This window comes from Bos taurus, chromosome X (assembly GCF_002263795.3).
Source record: "Bos taurus isolate L1 Dominette 01449 registration number 42190680 breed Hereford chromosome X, ARS-UCD2.0, whole genome shotgun sequence".
Classification (NCBI taxonomy): Eukaryota; Metazoa; Chordata; class Mammalia; order Artiodactyla; family Bovidae; genus Bos; species Bos taurus.
The window spans coordinates 18699758-18718950 of NC_037357.1; the positions used below are offsets into that span (position 1 = coordinate 18699758).

Consider the following 19193-nt stretch of genomic DNA (forward strand, 5'->3'; position numbering starts at 1 on the left):
TTATTTTCTCCTCTACTCTCCTGGAGGTAGAAAGGCGATTCCATTTATTTTCTACTCCACTTAGGATATGAAGAGAGCACACTGAGCTGAAATTCTAACCCCTTGCAATTCCGCAGATGTTTCCTTTACACCCATTTTTGATTCTGTGTCCACCTTAATAGATTAGAAGGGATTCATACACCTTGAGTAAGCACATGCCTTCCATACTGACTTTGTTTCTGTATATTGGCTCATGTCTTTTTATGAGTCCATATTCTGCTTGTGGGAGTCTGCTTCTAGGTATTGGCTCATATTTTCACATACAGACTGTGGTAAATTGACTGAAAAAAAGGCCACAGCAATTCCTCCTGTTCCTGGATGTGCAGCCCTTTGCTTATATGTTGAAGGTAGAGCTGAGGATTTGCTGATGGAGTTAGTGTGGGATATGAAAGAAACAGAGGAATCAAGGAGGATGCCAAGGTGCTTGGCCTAAGCAATATGAAGAAAAGAACTTTGATTTACAAAGGGGAAGAAGACAAGAGGAAGAACAGAGTTGGGAGGGGCAATAAAGCAGTCAGTGAGGAAAACCTTCATGAATACCAAACCTGTTTTCTTCTAAAAAGTTAACTTATAAATCCATAAAACTAAGATTCCCTTAAATGTTCCAATATATATGCAATATATTAAGTAAGAGTTCAACTAAAATCCCAACTCCAAACAGGTGAGTTAATTACATATTTTCATTTGGAACAAGAGTCACATCCTCCAGGTTGAGCTGTTGTGGGTATTCAGGGAGGCTGACCTGTAGCACTGTCTCATAAAAACACATGATTTGTGAAAGAAATTGGAGTGCCATTGCCCTAAGTAAACAGTGAATTATGTGCATATATGTGATGATGATGTCAGAGAAAGTAACTTAATGATCTGAGTGTTAATTTGATTTTCTGGTATTGGTAATAGACTAAAAGCAAATGCCTCTGGTAACATCAGATACCCCTTCATTGTTATCTTTTCAAAGCTGATGCAGATGACCAGATGATTATTTTCTTTTAGTCTTTTAATATAGAAAATTAAGAGATTTCTTAGTATTCAACCTTCCTTACATTCCCTGGTCATGGTGCACTCTTTGAACATGCAGCTCTGGATTATGCTGGCTAGTGTTTGGGGCTTTCTCATTAATGTTGCAGGCAACATCTGCAGCGTAGGTGCCAATAATCTGTCTGAGAGATGCATGAATAAGCAGGGAAATGTGTTCACAGAACCTCATGCAAGTCAAGGAACTCAGAAGGCCAAATGAGTGGCGGGCTCAGCAGGGAGGGTGGGCACCTGGCTGACTCCTCTGTTCAAAGTGCAGAGGGCCTCGCCCCCATCCTGTAAGATGCAGAGTCCTGGGCCCTGGCCCCTGCCCTTCACCCACTGCCCGCCTGGGGAAACCTAGACCCCGCCCCTCGTTTCTGATCCCGCCTCCTTATGGCCATTAGCTCCGCCCACCCCCAGCCCTCTTCTCCCGCCCCTCCAGTCCTAGCTCCGCCTCCATATTGCGCCTGCGCACTTGCAACCATCTGCTCTTGAGGGTGGGGCCTGCGCAGGAGCCAGTATAGCTCTCGGCCCCGCCCACCCCTGCCCTGGGCCCGCCTCCATGGAAACCGCTGTTGAGGCTTGGAGTGTCAATTAAAATCAGAATGGTAGTGGGATTTCATGGTGTTTGGCAGTCTAAATGCAAATGCCTCAGGTAAAATCATACCCACTGACCTGAAATAGGGCCAATGGGAGATGGCTTACAGTCTTATGTGAGACTTGTTCTGTAGCAGGAGAGGATAATTAAGGGATACAAAGTTCCAGCTGCAATTAGAGAAAAAGAGAAGTGATCTGAGCTCTGCATCCTGATGAACCTCTCGGGCAGGAAATGAGACACTGAAGCTTGAGGCCCTCTAGACTGAATGGCAAGAACAGAACTGCTGCCACCTTCAGCCCAAGATCTTTATGACACCCAGCCACCCTGAAGAACTACAGGCAGAACACACTGCCAGTCTTACTCCCCTTTCTTTGGGGGTGGGGAGGGGGTTACTGACCACAGTAAGGCTATTTGCTGGGAAAACGTGTTTGTTTTTTTTTTAAAATATTTATTAATTTAGCTGCGCTGGGTCTTAGTTGTGGCATGTGGAATCTATTTTCCCAGCCACAGAGCGAACTTGGGCCCCCTGCATTGGAAGCATGGAGTCTCAGCCACTGGACCACCGGGGAAGTCCCTGCTGAAATGTTTAAACCATGGTAAGGTGGCTCAGACGGTAAAGTGTCTGCCTGCAATGCGGGAGACCCTGGTTCGATTCCTGGGTCAGGAAGATCCCCTGGAGAAGGAAACGGCAATCCACTCCAGCACTCTTGCCTGGAAAATCCCATGGACGGAGGAGCCTGATAGGCTATAGTCCATGGGGTCGCAAAGAGTCGGACACGACTGAGCGACTTCACTTCACTTCACTTCAAGTTATACCTAAGACTGCAATTTTAGTTAATTGCATGTCTAATTCCAGTTAGAACTGGAAAGTGTATCCATGTGTTTAAAGAATAAACAATGCCAAAAAATTCTACCCACTTAGTAATTTAATTCAGCTATTACAAAGTCTTTATAAGACCTAGTGGTGTGGCGTATAAAAGATGTCTCAGGCACAAGGGACCGAGATTCTAATGCAGGCTTCAGCAGGAATTAATTGTGTGCTTGCTGCTTCTAGTTTGGTCCTACTGACTTCTCAACTAATCTTCTCTGAAACCATGCTGGTCACCCTACCTCTCCTTGCCCTTGGGAGTATCAGAAAATTTCTCCACGATCCCCAAATATGCATTCATGGCCTTCATGAAGTGGCTAAAAGTATCACTTCTCATAGGGAGGTGTTAGATTACCTGCTACCTTTAGGGGATCGGGCTTCCCAGGTGGCTTGGATGGTAAAGAATCTGCCTATAATGCAGGAGACCAGGGTTCGATCCCTGGCTCGGGAAGATTCCCTGGAGAAAGAAATGGCAACCGACTCCAATATTCTTGCCTGGAGAATCCCACGGACAGAGGAGCCTGGCGGGCTACAGTCCATGGGGTGGCACAGAGTTGGACATGACTAAGTGACTAACATTAAGGGGAATACTTCCCTGAACAAAGGGGCGAGCTTAACAAAGAGGGGAACTTTTAGCATGGCCTGGAGACCCCATCCCTTTGCCACCCACTCCTGTTCTTAACACATCAGCCTTTAGAGCTTAGTGCTCCGCCACGGTTCAGGTGACAATGCCCATGACAGAGCCTCAGCTTCCTTGATCATGCTGGTGTTCATTGTGAGTAAGAAACACATACAAGTGAGATCTTCTGAAGCAAATGAATTTTATTGGCAGAACACAAGTATTTAACAAAATACAAGAAATTTAAGCAACAAATACATTTTAAAGACACAGAAATGAGGCTAGCTCACGGAAACTCAGCAGTATGTCTTTTTTTTTTTTTTGGCCATGCCATGCAGCATGTGGGATCTTAGTTCCCCCACCAGGGATTGAACCCCTCCCCCATATATTGGAAGCATGGAGTCTTAACCACTGGACTGCTGGGGAAGTCCCAACAGTGTATCTTTTTACATTCTCTGCAGTAAAAGGTTACTAGTGAACCTTTGCAAGCTCTCACTCATTCTTGCGGGTCTAGTCCCAAACTATGGCACAAGTATTACTGGCTCAACTAGGATAAGATGAAAAGTATGCCAAACCAAGTAGCTATGGCCAGGAAACTCAGTGACATAGAAAATAGAAGGCTGTGGGAAGGTCTGAGAGAAAAGAGGCCTGCTAGAGAGACCAATGAGCCTGAGACAGGGCCTTCCACCCTGTGGAATACAAATACAGCACACATGCATGTTGACATGCCCCCATGGGTACACAATTTTTAAAGATTTCTTGAGTAAGCACAAAAGCATATGTTACAGAAAATGAAAACAACCCAAAGTCCAAGCCATTCCCAAAGGCACAATACCCAAAGTCAATTTCTGGTCAAATGACCACTCGCTGATGTCACAGGGTCACTTCTTGAGCCGAAGTCCTCTGCATGAAGTTGACGACTTCTGTAGAACTGCTGTGATTCTATGAAATTCAAAACCCTACGGACTAAAGGTTAACCTTATACACCACTAATGCAAATACTATGTATCCATAGAAAAACCAAGGCAAAACCAGAATACAGAAGCTGTAAATGGCATTACCCATTTCCCCAAGGAGAAACAGTCTTCCCTCTCAGTTCTAAAATCTAAAAACACATGGAGGGGGGCACTCATTTGTGATCATGGAAGGGTCTTTTTTATTATGTTTTTAAACCCCTTCATTGAGGTATGAGGAATGACTGCCATACAAAAAAAAAGTACACATTTAAGGTATACAATCTAATGAGTCTGGAGATAGTTTACATCCATAAAGCATCTCCATAATCTATATCGTAAACACACCCATCCACTCTGAAGTTTCATTCCACCTTCGTAATTTATTGTTATCTGGTAATAAAAACATGACGGAATAAGACCTACCCTCTTAGCCTTTCGAGTACACATCAGTTCTGGGGTCCGGAGGAGATGCACAGGTGCTTGGTTCCTGGCTTTAACTATATCCTATATCCGTAGCTCAGTACTCTGACAATCTACTAGAGGAAAATCTACAACAGGCCTTTCAGCATTCTGGAAGGTGCTCTGTCTGACTGATTGGGAGAGGCTGAGTAAACCAGTGAATCTCCTTAGGATTCACTGAAGTGAGCCCACTGCTGTTCCTTTCCAAAGCTGATGAGAAGTAGGACAGTAGGCTTGCACATGAATAAGAAGAGGCGAAGGAAGCTCAGAAAGCCAACCCAAATCTAAACTGCAAGGTGGCCTGGCTGGCGACGCTCAGTAACCCATTTTGTGTGTGTGCTGGAGACAGCATAGTGGACTGGGAGGGCACATTCAAGTCCAGACGGATGAAGAGACCATTCACATTGTACAGGAATGCACCTATTTTGCTCATTCTGTCCACTCTTTTTGACAGAGCGGCACACTACAATTCCATAAGTAAAACTCTGCAGGATCTGAGTCCTTGCCTCCTACCAAGTATTCGAGGAGGTCCTGTGCACCACAAGACACAGAAATCGGCCCTCTGCCAATTGGAGATCAAATCTCTGCTCCTTCAGAGCCCTCGAGAAAGGGATGGTGAGAGATGAAGTTCAGCTCCACTTGCCAGCAGAGTGCTGACATCAGCAGAGCGATTTAAACCATCTCTAAACAGGGTTTGTTGTTTTAATCCTCATCCCGAGTGGTCCTATTGATCACAGAGAATTCCCCCTGAGGACATATGTATGGGTAAAAAGCTCCTAGAGGATAAGCAGTCACTCATACTTTTTACTTGTCCTTCAGGTGCTCTTTCCACAAGTTCCTCTTGAGGAAGTTCTCTGCGCAGGTCTGACTATGGCCAGGACTTTGGAATCAGCACTTGGAGGGAGGGTGAAGATACCCAGGGGTATCTCATGGGGAGCACATTGTAAGGGAAACTAAAATAAGGAAAATGAAACTGCTCATGCTGAAAAGGGACAAGACATTCTTTCTTGCCTTTCCTAAAAAATGGTGGAATACGGGTCAGTTCTTTGTCTGACTCTGCTGCTGCTAAATCACTTCAGTTGTGTCCGACTCTGTGCGACCCCATAGACGGCAGCCCACCAGGCTCCTCTGTCCCTGGGATTCTCCAGGCAATGGGTTGCCATCTCTGACTCTCTGCAATGTATGCAACTCTTTTCTGTAAGTTAAATAAGCCTCTTGGTAATCTGACAAACCAAGAGAGTTCCTTCAGGGACCTGGCAGCAAAAGCAGTGACCAAGAGCCCATAAAGCTACAGGAAAAGGGCAGAAAATATCTCTGCAGAAAAACAATCAATAGTGTAAGCAACAGCAGTTCCTTCTCAGAACTCCCTTACATTATATACTGTGCAACAGTACAGCAGGACAGAGAGCTCCCCTTCCACAACAGCCGTTTTCCACGGGTCTAGGCCACACAGAACAAGGAAGAGACAGCCAAGCCTTCACTTGTAGACAAACTCACAATTCACTTGGGAAAATGGACAATAATCCTGTTCCCATAGTAAATGTCCTAGTTTACAAGAAAGCCGTATTTTCTCTATAAGAGAAAATCCCCATCAGGGTCCATTATTATCTTCTGTCCCTAAGCTGTGCTAACCCAAAGGAAGGCCACAAGAATGGAGAAAGGAGACAGGAGAAAGAGCCATGAACCCACAATGCCCACCACAGTCGTTACACCAGAGACCGTTGTCCTCCCCACTGTCAGTCTTTCCTTATACTCTCAGAGCCTCCTCCTCATAGCCCTGCTGGGCCCAAATTTCCCTAATCAAGAGAAAGCAAAAGCCTGAAATGGGGGAACCATGGGACCTTTTCCCTCCCCACGTTGAGCTCCCCTTTCCTCTCCCCGACTCCAGTAGCACACCACCACAAACAATGCAGAACTGTCCCTCCACTGTTGTACCAACACCACTTTCTTCCTTCAGAATGCAGAGAAGGCCCCTTGAGGCAATGTCACCCCCATCAACAGGAAGACCCAAATGGAAGAGAAGCCACCAGCAGCCAGCCTTTCTGCTAGAAAGGCTTTGTAGCAGACACACGGGGGGAGAGACAGCCACAGCCTGAGGGTGTAGCCCTCTCCAGCAAGAGGAATACAAGGGCTTCATGCTCCAGCTGGGGCACCTGACTCCGGAGGTTCCTGGACATCCATGCTCATCGGCATATGCGCAGAAAGAAGCAAATGGCCCCGGATTCATGGACAGTTCATTGACAAGACCCGGCGGACCTCTTTCTTCCAACCAATGTGCAGAGTGTGCTCAGTGGAAGAGTGCAGAAAGTGAACGTGGAAAGTTCCAACCACATTCCTACAGAGTTGGGACTCCTCGGGAATCCCAATGTGCCCTCGCTCTGCACAAAGGCACAGAATTCTGACATCAGGCTACCGCCAACTTCTGCCCCTGACTCAACATTTCCCACACCCCACATGCTGCCGTTGCCAATATGCACCTCCTTTAGGACTTTAGCAAAGCACCTGAGGTGTGTGAGTGTTGAAGGAAGAAGTGTCTGGCTGCTATATCACTAGAACACACCAGCAACAGCAGCTCACTTTCATGTGCCTCTTTATGGCCACAGGTAGTCCCAACAGAAGAATTGAGTGGTCTACTCAACCAAGTGTAGTCAACATCAATGGGCACCTCCCGGGAGACTCTCTCAGATTACTGCTCTAGGCCACAGTATAGGAGGGGGAAAGCTCACCTTTCCCGAGCCGCTTTTGACAGCCTAAGGCAGTGCACAGACTGAAGGAGGAACACAAGAACATCCCTAACAGTGAAGTCCAAAGTTCTGAGGAATGCTTTAACATACGGTAAAGCCTTCATCATCAGTCTCACCTTTGCCACAAAGTAATCCACTCTCATGTCACACTCAGCGATGTGCACTATTATCTTCAGTCCCCATGCTACAAGGATCCCAGGCAGTACCAGGAACTGAGAAGTAGGTAGCAGACACTTTTGTCCTCCTGTCCAGCTTTCTCCTTGTGCTCTGAGAGCAGCTCTATAGAGGGTCACTCTTCCCGGCCCCTTCCCCACCTCTAGGCTTTAGGAACCCCAACGAAGGTCCGTATGTAGTCAGTCATTCCATCTTTCCTGATCAGGGGCGTGCTTTCCCCTTTGAGCCCTTAAGCTCTCCAGTACTTCTCCTGAAAAGAACCGACAATCAAAAGTGGCCGAGAACCGCTCACGAAACTCATTTAGTTCAAGACTAAATTGGTACAGCTACTATGGAAAACAGTATGAAAGTCTCTCAAAAACTTAAAAACAGAACGACCGTCTAGTCCAGCAATCCCACTTGTGGTATGTATCCAAAGGAATACCTCACACCAAGAATTTACAGAACATTAACATTCCCACGAGTGAGTAGACATTCACTGAGGTACTGTCTCATGAGCCTATGTGACATGGTTGGCCTAGGAATGAATTACTGGGAAAGAACCAGAAAGCCAGATTTCATCTCAATTCAGAAGATTACCTTCTCTTTCCATGAGAGCCCTGATTTGTGAGACTGTCACCAATTGAAGAGTCACCTTTGTGGAATCCTCAACCTTGTGACTTATTTTTAACTGCCCATACACAGCAGATTTACTGATTAAACCATCCATTTAGGTTTTCTTGACCCCTGCCTCCAATGAAGTCAGACAAGATGACTTTGATGAGCAGTGGGAACAAGTGTGTATGGAAGGGAAGAAGGCCTCACAGTTATTCTTAAGTTTCACAACTGTTTTGACTAGGAAATAAGCCAGTTTTGATCACCATCATGTCACTTGGTGAAGGAACATGGGCCTAGGACAGGTTTTTCTAAGTATCTCAGGCTTCAGGTTTTCACTGAGTAGGAAACTATCACCACCCCATCTTTCACAGCTTTAAAGTAATTTCACCAATTACAGGGATAAACAAAAAGTCTTTAAACATGCCCTCTAAAGACTACACACTTTAGTTTCCATACACAAGGAAATGTGGATTTTCTTTTAACCTTTGGTGAATGAAATTCAGGTTCTGTGATGCCTCCTTCTGGATAAAACCCGTGCTAATAGAGCAACAGAGGAGCCCGAGGTTTCTATGAAACTAGAGGTTAGAAGTGTCTCTGAATGCACCTTGGAAGAGTTCACATTTCTATTTAGCGCTTTTCCCCCACCCCAACTGTGAAAACTCTTCCACACATTTTCAACAAATTAACCACTGCCCAGGAAAGAAGTAACTTTACACAGACAATGAAAGAGAGGAGACCTTTTCCGCATTGCCAGTTAACAAGCACCGTCTTGGTGCCTGAACTTGGTGCTGAGCCACATCAGCTTCGGCATAAGGCGTCGGAGATGGCCAGAAAAGAAAGTTGCTCAGAGCAAGGCAAAGTGTGAGTTGCTGGGCTACCTCTTGGCATCATAGCAGGATTAATGAGGCTGGTTTCCAAGAAGGCCAGTAATATCTGAGGTAATTTGCTGGCCCTGTGAAAGGAAACAAATGTTTGGTTGAAATGGGGGTCTGGACAGGTAGGGAGACGAGCTAAATGAAGCCACAGTGTTCTGTTCCCATATGCTGGAAATGGTGTACTAATTCCCTCCGTACCTCCTGTGTGCTGAGTGCTTTACAAAAACCATACAAGAGATATCCCTGAGAGCAAGGTTTGATTCCCATTTTGCAAATGTGGAAATTGAGGCTCAAAGATGACAGTAAGAAAGAGTCAGACTCAGACAATAAAATTTATTTTTAATGAAACACGATGCATTGTCTCAGCAACACCTGCAAAGCAAAGCAAAGCAAAAAAAAAAAAAAAAAAGCCCGACAAACTGTGGAAGGGTCAATATTTAATGAAGTCCTGACCCGCATATTACTTGAATTGTTAGCCTATACCTCCAGGACCCCTGCAAAGTAAATGCCCACCCACTTATAGAGGGGATAGACCGGCAGACTATCATTCTCTGCCACTCACTTGGTGTACAGATCTTTCTCCCCTTTCCTAAAGAGAGCTGGCTTTAAATTACATTCAAATCCATGTTCCCCTACCTGAAAAAAACAGCACTCCCACAGTCTCTGGATTCCTGAAGTTTGTTTTTCACAATCCCATCCAGTCCAGCCTGCTTCTGCCTGGTATTACAAGTGTTTTCCAAAAGGATAAAAAGACAGATCAGAGCTCTGATGTGAAAATGGCAAGATCAGGCTTTTTGGAAATGTGACATTCTAATAAATTCAGTACATCTGTAATAATGGCACTCACGGTGAACTGGAAAAAGATGCCACTGACTAGTTACAGACATCGATTAGAAACAGTGTCTGAGCAGCGCTCAGGGAGTGATCCTGACATTGTTGGAAGTTCCGATCTTAGAGACTCAGGGAAGACATTTCAACACCATGTTAAATAATGTTACAGCTGATGGGATGGATGCTACCCTCCTCCCAGCATTTGTGGCCCCACATAACATAAGGTTGCACTTACTCATCTGGCAGGTCTGGACAGCTAATTCCAGGTCCACTCTCTTCTCATTACAGGCCTATCGGCTGGCCAGTACTAGATTTTTCCATCACAGGTCCTGAAGGAAACAGTGATTATACAGATCTACAAGGAGACTTGCTTACAGATGGACAGCCTAATACAGCTGCAGGAAAATTAGGTAACTTGCAAGCTCGTAACATGAGTGGCTGGGGAAAACTTCCCCTTTCCCTTATCCACAAAACACCAAGGCAGCCAAGGGCCGTCAGCTGTCCTAACACCGCACGCAGTCCCTCAGAGCCTTACTGTCTCGTTTCACGTGGAAAATAACAGAAATACCCTCAATGGTGAAGAAAGGTCACAAAAATGGCCAAGATCAACATTTGAACCAATCCCCGGCAATGATATATCCACCCCAAACGCCCTACAATAGAAAGCAGAATCAGCTCCATGGTGGCCGCCAGTCACCAGACTGTCTGGCACCCCCACCCACCCAGCCAAAAGCACCCGCCCTTCCCTCTCTTTAAGCCGCAAACACTACAAAGCATTAAGACTATAACTGGGAAGGAGGCTCCGAGACACACATTTAAACCAAGAAAATCTTCTTCAAGTTTCAGCATGCCGTTACAATAATGCCCAACACCAAACCCGGAAGTGCCTGAGAGATCTTCTCCGCCATCCACCCAGGAGCCCGCAGACACGTCTGTCAAAGTGTCCGTCAGGACACACCATCTACCCGACTCTCCACTCACACCGCAGACAGCCAAATACGAATAAAGTTAGTAAAACTTACACTTTTGCCATTTCCGGAAAGGGAGCCGCCATGTTAAATCCTAACCAAGGAAAACGGTCTACGGAAGCCCCATAGCACAATCCAGACAGTCAGGAGCTTAGGCACGTGCTAGGGCTTCTTCCGCCTTTCACGCCCCCGCCTCCCAACATCGTCATTGGTGGGCCTGCGATGATTGACGGGGACAATGGCCATTCCTCTCAGCTAGGTCTACTGGTGGGAAACTGTCCATTTCCCAAGGCCCAGCTGACGTCATGAAATCCCTGCTCGTATTCCTAAGTCTTTCTATATCCGTGTCCATCCCTCAAAGCCTAGCTCTACTTCTTAGGCCTTTGCACATACCTTGTGCTTTGTTTCTTGTCATCTTAGACTTTGGAAAGCATGAACATTCCATTTACCCGGGCCTAGATCAACTAGGTCCCCCTCCAGGAAGCCTTGGAGCAGGCGATGGCACCCCACTCCAGTACTCTTGCCTGGAAAATCCCATGGGCGGAGGAGCCTGGTAGGCTGCAGTCCATGGGGTCGCGAAGAGTCGGACACGACTGAGCGACTTCCCTCTCGCCTTTCACTTTCATGCATTGGAGAAGGAAATGGCAACCCACTCCAGTGTTCTTGCCTGGAGAATCCAGGGACGGGGGAGCCTGGTGGGCTGCTGTCTATGGGGTCGCACAGAGTCGGACACGACTGAAGTGACTTAGCAGTAGCTGCAGCAGCCCCCATGGTATAGAGGGACATTATCGTTGGTTTTAGCTGGACCAATCTTCTAATGTTAATTTCTAAGCTTTGTGAAGCCTTCTTAAGTAACATTTTCTGCTTAAAACGATCTGTGGTTGCCGTGACCTCCATCTCCTCTTCAAGTCAATATGGCTATCTTCGGGTGGCACAGTGTGTCTTTAACCATATTGGAAATGATTGATATGGCAAGTGCTCCCAAAATTTGGGCGAATACATATTGAACTAAATGGATTTCATGGCTGATTGCCAGCCAGTTTGATTGTCTCTTCTTTACAGAGAGGCTTATAGAGGTTAAAGGGTCACCCCAGGGCAGGAGCCTCTCTGTTCAGGAAAGATGGAATGGCATATAGACCATGGTCCCTCCTTCAGAGGCCTGCTGATTGCAGGTGGACAGAGGATGGGAAAGGGCAGCACTGGATGCAGCTGCTCATAATGATTAAGGACAAGGGACTGTGGTGTGAAAAATATAAGAAACTTCTTGTATTCAAAGAAGTGTTTTATTCCCCTTCCACATCCCTGTTCCTGCCTGGGATTGGCAGAGTATGGGGACTGACGATGGCAATGCACATGATTGAGTGAGACATGAGAATAGATTGCCTTCTGGCACAGGTGAGACTTTTATAACGGGGTCTTTACCCTACTTTACACCATTCCTCAGACTTTTGGATGTCACTGTCAGAGAAGTTCTTGTGTTCCTGCTTCAGTCTGTGCACTGCCTTAGGCTGTGAAAAGCAGTTCAGGAAAGGTGGCCATTGCCCCTCCTATACTGTGGCCTAGAAGGGTAATCTGAGGGAGTCTCCTGGGAGGTGCCCACTGATGTTGACTACACTTGGTTGAGTAGATGCTCAGCTCTCATGTTGAGATTTCCCTGTGCGCTGTAAAGAGACAACTGAAAGCGAGCAACCAATTCTTGGTATGTTCTACTGATATACCAGTCAGACGGTACTTCCTTCAAAGCTCACACATCACAGGTGCCTTGCGAATGTCCTAAAAAAGGCCCATAGTGGCAATGGCAGCATGTGGGCATGGTGAATGTTGGCTCCAGGCCATAAATTGTTTGTGGCCTCTTGTCAGAATTCTGTGTCCCATGGGGCATGGGGAAAGTTGGGTCTGGGTAGTAGGTTGGCACTGACCTGAGTCAGACATCTGTGTCCCAAAGGGGCATGGGAAATATTGAGTCTGGGGTGTAAGTTGGCTCTAGCCTGAGGCAGACCTTGGTGTTATAAAGGGGTCTGGGAAATGTTGGGTCCTGAGCATAAAATGGCTCTGATCTGAGTCAGACTTCTCTGCCCCAATGGACATGGGAAATATTGGGTCTGGGTGGTAAGTTAGCTCTGGCCTGAATAAGACTTTGGTTCCTTAAAGGGCATAGGATATGTGGAGTTCTGGGCATACAGTGGCTCTGGCCTGAGCCAGACTTCTGTGGCAAAGGGCATTGAAATTATGGGGTTTGGGGCTTTAGTTGGCTCTGGGCTAAGTCAGACTTCTCCACAGCAAGGATCATGGGAAATGTTGGAACTGGGTGGTAAGTTAGATGTGGCCTGAGTCAGACTTCTGTTGTGCAAAGGGCATAGGAAGTGTGGGGTTTCAGGCCTAAGGTGGCTCTGGCCTGAATCAGACTTCTGTGCCACCAAGGGCGTAGGTAATGTAGGGTCTGGGGCAGAAATTGACAGTAGCCTGTTGTAAGAATTCTGTGTCATTGTTTAGAGCAAGGGCATATTGTGAATCCTGAGGTGTCTCAGCTCTGTGTGTGGGAATGTGCTTGGAACTTGCTATGTTCGCTTTCTGACTCTTCCGCTGAGCACACTCTGGACATTAGTTGGAAGAAAGAGGTCTGATGGGTCTTGTCAGAGAACCTGGCTTGAATCTGGGGCCATTTGTTTCCTTTGGGGCATGCGCCAGTGAGCCTGGATGTCCAGGAACCTCCCGAGTCAGGCGTCCTGGCTGGAGAATGAAGCCCTTGTATTACTCTTGCTGGAGAGGGCCACACCCCCAGGCTGTAACTGTCTCTCCCCCTGTGTATCTGCTAGAAAGCCTTTCTACTTGGTGGTGGCTCCTTTCCCATTTGGGTCTTCCTGTTAGTGGGGGTGACATTGCCTCAAGGGGATCTTCTCTGGACTCTCAAGGAAGAAGGTGTTGGTACAACAGCAGAGGGGCGGTTATGCATTGTTTGTGGTGTTGTGCTACTGGAATTAGGGAGAGCAAAGGGGAGCTCAGTTTGGGGAGGGAAAGGGTCCAAGGGTTTCCCCATTTCAGGCTTTTGCTTTCTCTTGATTAGGGAAATTTGGGCCCAGCAGGGCTATGAGCAGGAGGCTCTGAGAGTATAAGGAAAGACTGACAGTGGGGAGGACAAGGGTTTTGGTGTGAAAATTGTGGTGGACATAGTGGGTTCAGGGCTCTTTCTCCTGTCTCCTGGCCCTGTTCCCTCACACTACCATTCTGTGGCCATAGCTGTGATATAGAAGATAGTAAAGCACACGGATACGTGTGAAGTGAGTGGATGTGGGCCTCTATTCAAGATGAGGCATTAATACTGGGATCAGGTCCTCACATTTCATTTTCCCCGTGAATTGTGGGCCTCTCTGCCAGGAGGTGATTTTGCTACCACTTCTCTTTCTGTGCACCGTTTAACGTTGTTTATAACGTTTTATACTGTTGCACAATGACATAACATGAGGGAGTTCTGAGAAGGAACACCTCTTGCTTCTGAGGAAGCTGTAATCCTCCTGAGATGCTGCCTGCCCTCACCTTTTCATGATCTTGTCCTGCAGCTTTATTGACTCTGGTGCACTGCTTTGATGGTCATTTTTTTGATTGTCCAGAAGGTCTAGCAGTTTCTGGTTTCAACTGCTTAAGTTGTTCCCTCTTTACCTAGTTCTCCCCCTCTGCAAGGATTTTTGCTTCCAGGTCCTTAAAGGAGCATTCCTGGGTTGTCAAATTACCAAGAGGTTTATTGTGCTTTTTAAAACGATTTCCACATATTGCAAAGAGGCAGAGAAAGAACTGACAAGTTTTCTAAAGTAAACCTTCTAAAGCAAATGGAGGGGTGAAAGCGTGCTCTCACTTTACAATGGGGATAATTAAACCTTTTTTCTTATGTCACTTTGTATTTGCCCTCCAATATCCTAACATGAGATACCACGTCCCCCCAGGTGTCTGTCCCCTGCAAATTGTGATTGTCCCACCCTGGCCAAACTCAGGCCACAGGGAACTTCCTTCAGTGGAACTTGTGCCAAAGGTACTGCAAGGAAAAGGAATAAGTAGGAGCCATTGTTCACCCTCCAGCTCGCTTATATTTTACCAATACCTGTGCCCTTGTGGCGAGTTCTCTGTGGTCATTTGCAGTAGGGAATATAACCAGTGGCCTTGTTTACAGATGGTTTCAGTTGCTATGCTGATCGCATCAGTCTTGGCAAGTGGAAGATGTACTGTTCTACTCTGTCAGAGGGGAATAGAAAATTGTGTAAAATATTTTCAATTTGTAAAATTTTGTTTCTCAATAAAATGTGTATGATGGAAAAGCTCCCACTTGTAGATGTTATTATTTGTGATAACTCCAAGCATGATTGATAAAGATGTGGCTCTGTGTGTGCATCACATCAGGTACGGAGTTGGACTCTGGGCTCAGTAATCTGGGGCATTGATGATGGTGTGGGGTGGCAAGGTGAGGGATCTCCAGGCCAGAATTGAAGTTCTCCCTTTGTTAAGGTAAGAAGGATGGTAGGTAATCTGACATCTTCCTAGGTGAAGTGATCCTTCTGGCCACTTCATGAGGATGACAGATACATGCCTGGATATTGTGTGGTGGGGGAGGGGGGGTATCTCCTACTCCTGCTAAGGGTAAGGATACGAGGACTGGCCCAGCATGGTTCTGGAGAACATCAGAAGTAATGGGAACAAAAATCTGGAAGCACACAATAAGTTCCTGGTCCATTTTGTATTAGAATCCAGTCCCTTGAGTATTAGGGATTTTTCAATATGTAACACTCATTACCAGAGTATGAATGGACAGAATCAAAAAGGTAACTGAATGGCAGAATTGTTTTGTGCTTAAAAAAAAACAAAAAAACTCTACACACATTGTATAAAATTTCTAATAGTAAATTTACAAACCCTTTGTAGAGCAGCCTGCAGACAACATTTTATGAAATAGCCATTCAATTGACAGCATGGTGCAGGAATACTAATTCCAGAGAACGTTAAGATAACTCTCAATCTGCCTAATGAAACTAGGCAGAGGGGGGAGCATCCAGGAGTTGGGCAGGCAGGCAAGTTGGGTGGGCCACAGGCCCACACCTGACCCCAGGTAGGGATGCCTGGAGGTGGGGGCATGCAAAACATGCAAAAGGGAAGTAGCAGGAGGATGACCTAGGCAGGTAGATCCCCTAGGACATCTGGAGGCCAGTCCTAAGCTAGGTGGTGAAGGCTCAGGCTAGACCCTGGCTCATCCAGGCAGGCAGGGTAGAGGCCTGACTCGGGGGCCCTAGGAGGTCTCCACTAGGGGCTGCCAATCACTTGGGGCCTCCCTGAGCAGCTGTTGGATCTCAAGATGGCCTGCCAGTTGGATTCAAGCACTCTTGGAGGCAACCAGGGAGGTGGTCATTCCTCTCTTCCTGGTGGTCCAGGCAGGCGTTGACCTGGTCCAACATGTGGTTGATGATTGGGTACACTGCCTGTCTGGCTATGCCATTGTCCTGGCCTTCGGCACCCACATCCACAACCCTGTTCCACGTGGCAGCAGAAACGGTGGGCTCGTGCACGTGCAAGACTCACATGATGTTTGAGCGAGGCCACGATGGGTTCTCAGTCTCCCTTTTTCTGCTGACCCTCTGTTTTGATCTGTTCTGCACACTGACACCCAAATGGTACCCAAATCTACCCAAATGGTAGATTTGAAAAGCAAATTGGATCTTAATGGAGTTTACCACATCCAACCCATGTGTCCTTGTTATGGGCCACTTATCTTTTTCCCTTTATCTTTGCAGTTTATATCATTAACTCTCTTCTCCCATGAGGCCAGAATATGTGTTCTTCCCTGAGAAGGTCATGTTCTTTCACATTCCTGCTCCTGGGCACTTGCTCCTCCTTAATCCTTTAAACTGCCTCCTTTCTTGCTCATGTTCCACATCAACGCTTCTACAACACACAGTTCAGCCTGGTGCATCTTTTCTTGACAGATGGGCCTGATACAGTGAACCAAATCTTCAGTACATTTTTGCCAATTCCTCTTATCAGGGCACCACCCACATTGTGCCTTCTGGTAAAACCAATGAGTGGACAAGAGAGTTTATGAAATTCTCACAGGGAAAATCAAATATCATGAGGGCTCTCCTAATGAAAGGTACTATTTCAGTGTCCCCATATGTGTTACTGAATCTTCATATGTATTGTGCTGTATATTGAGCTATATTATACCAGGAGAGACTGAGCTACTAAGCTGATGAATTGGAAACTTATGGTAAAAGTTTTAAGAACAAGACATATAGATGAAGACATGCAAAAGTTAATAAGTCAACAAAGACATTAGCATAGGTGAAAGTGATAATTGTGGAACAAAACAACTGGCAAACTGGCCAATATGTTGTAAGATGTGGATTATGTCACATGAATTATAAGTAGAAAAAGAATCAGAGAAAGTAGATTAGTGTTGGTGGATCTAGCATGGGAATGTCTCCAGAAAGGAGGTTGTATTTGACCAGAGACATGCATAGTGATAAGGTGACAGTCTTAGTTGTCCTTACATGAAAGCTTAGTGTGTGTTAGTCACTGGTCTAAATGCTTTTTATGAACTCACTAAGGGTCATGGCAGCCTGATTACATAGTTTTTATTAGGATCCTCACTCTACTGATTAGGAAAGTGAAGTGAAGTCATTCAGTCATGTCTGACTCTTTGCAACACCATGGACTGTAGCCTATCAGGCTCCTCCATCCATGGGATTTTCCAGGCAAGAGTGCTGGAGTGGATTGCCATTTCCTTCTCCAGGGGATCTTCCCAACCCAGAAATCGAACCTGGGCCTCCTGCATTGCAGGCAGACGCTTTAATGTCTGAGCCACCAGGGAAGCCCAGGACTGATTAGGAAACTGAGGCACAAAACAATGAAGGATATTCAGCTGATAGGAGGAATAACTGTGGTATGAATCCCAAGAGCATACCTCAAGCCCATGTACTGTACACAGTAGGTAAAATGTTATTTTCTTCAGACAGACCATGAACGTGGAATGAAATATAAATGAGACGAGAATGAAAGGCAGGACGTTCCTGGTGGTCCAGTGGTTAAAACTCAGTGCTTTCACTGCTGTGGGCCCAGCTTCGGTCCCTGGTCAGAAAACTAAGAACCCATAAGCTGCACAGTTAGGCAAGAGAAAAATAAAATAAAAAGAATGAATGGTGACCACAGATCAAGGAGACACTGGTGATCTGAAAGATAGGACCTGTGTGGTAGTGGTCATTGTATGCCGGGGATTGAGAGGGTCCAGCATGTATCCATCTGCTGATGCCAGTCAGAGGGACAAGCATAGTAACACATGGGAAAGACCTGGCAGATCCTGGGGCAGGATTCACATCAATGGCCCCAGTCTTGCTTGTCTTCCCCCCCTAAGTGGATTAATCATACTTACTGATTACTGAACAAAGCCTGCAAAACTCTCCTGCCCTCTGGATCTTTGTCAGAGTCTCATCTAACAACCCCAGTTCTACAAGAGCTCACCTGTAAGCTTTCTCTGGGCTTGCAAAGGAGCAGTTAATCTAGTGGAAAAGAAACCCCTCTGGGCCAATATCTGGCTGTTTGTTTCTGGTATCTTAGTTTCCTCACCCATAGTCTTGAACTAATTTTCATACATTTGATTTTGCTGTTTCTTCTGAGTTCTATTTGAGGACTATGAAGCCAAGTCTAACAGCTGCAGCTGGCTGCAATGTTCCAGGTTTATTAGAGTTATTCAAGGAAACAAAACCAATAAGAGACACTTTATATCTACATCTATCTATATATATTGGCTGTTGGTTTAGTCACTAAGTCGTGTCCGACTCTTGTGACCCCATGGACTATAGCCCACTAGGCTCCTATGCCCATGGGATTCTCCAGGCAAGAATACTGGAGTGGGTTGCCATTTCCTTCTCCAGGGGATCTTCCTGATCCAGGAATCAAACCTGGGTCTTCTCCATTGCAGGCAGATTCTCTACCAACTGAGCTATGAAGGAAGTCCATACACACACACACACACACACACACACACACACACATATATATATATATGTAAAGGAAATTTATCTTGAGGAGTTTAGTTCCCTATTTATGGAGGCTGAGAAATTCCACAGTGTCCTGCCTACAAGGTATAAAGCCAGGAAAGCCAGTGGTATAATTCAGTCCCAATCTGAAGGCCTGTGAACCAGGGAGGCTGGTGGTGTGAATCCTAGTTGAAAGGAAGGAGAAAATGAGGAGAAATGTTCTATCTCAAGCAGCAAGATAGGAAAAATAGAGAAGAATTCTTCCTTTCTCTGCTTTTTATTCCATTTGGGCCCTCAACAGATTGGATGATGCCTACCCACATTGGGGAAGGCCTTCTATTTTATTAAGTCATCAATTCAAATGCTCATCTCATCCAGAAACACCCTCATGATACAACCAGAAATAATGTTTAATTTGGACGCTCCATGACCAATC

The 19193-nt window shown here is 46.1% G+C and overlaps 1 long non-coding RNA gene across 1 annotated transcript; it reads right to left on the reverse strand.

Annotated features, from left to right (window-relative positions):
* Nucleotides 1-9462: 9462 nt before the first annotated feature.
* On the reverse strand, nt 9463-11086 carry LOC101906863 (uncharacterized). Its single transcript, XR_003033501.2, has 3 exons — nt 10800-11086; nt 10013-10106; nt 9463-9663 (listed from the first exon to the last, which is right to left on the reverse strand). It is a non-coding gene; the product is annotated as an uncharacterized lncRNA (long non-coding RNA).
* Nucleotides 11087-19193: the final 8107 nt, after the last annotated feature.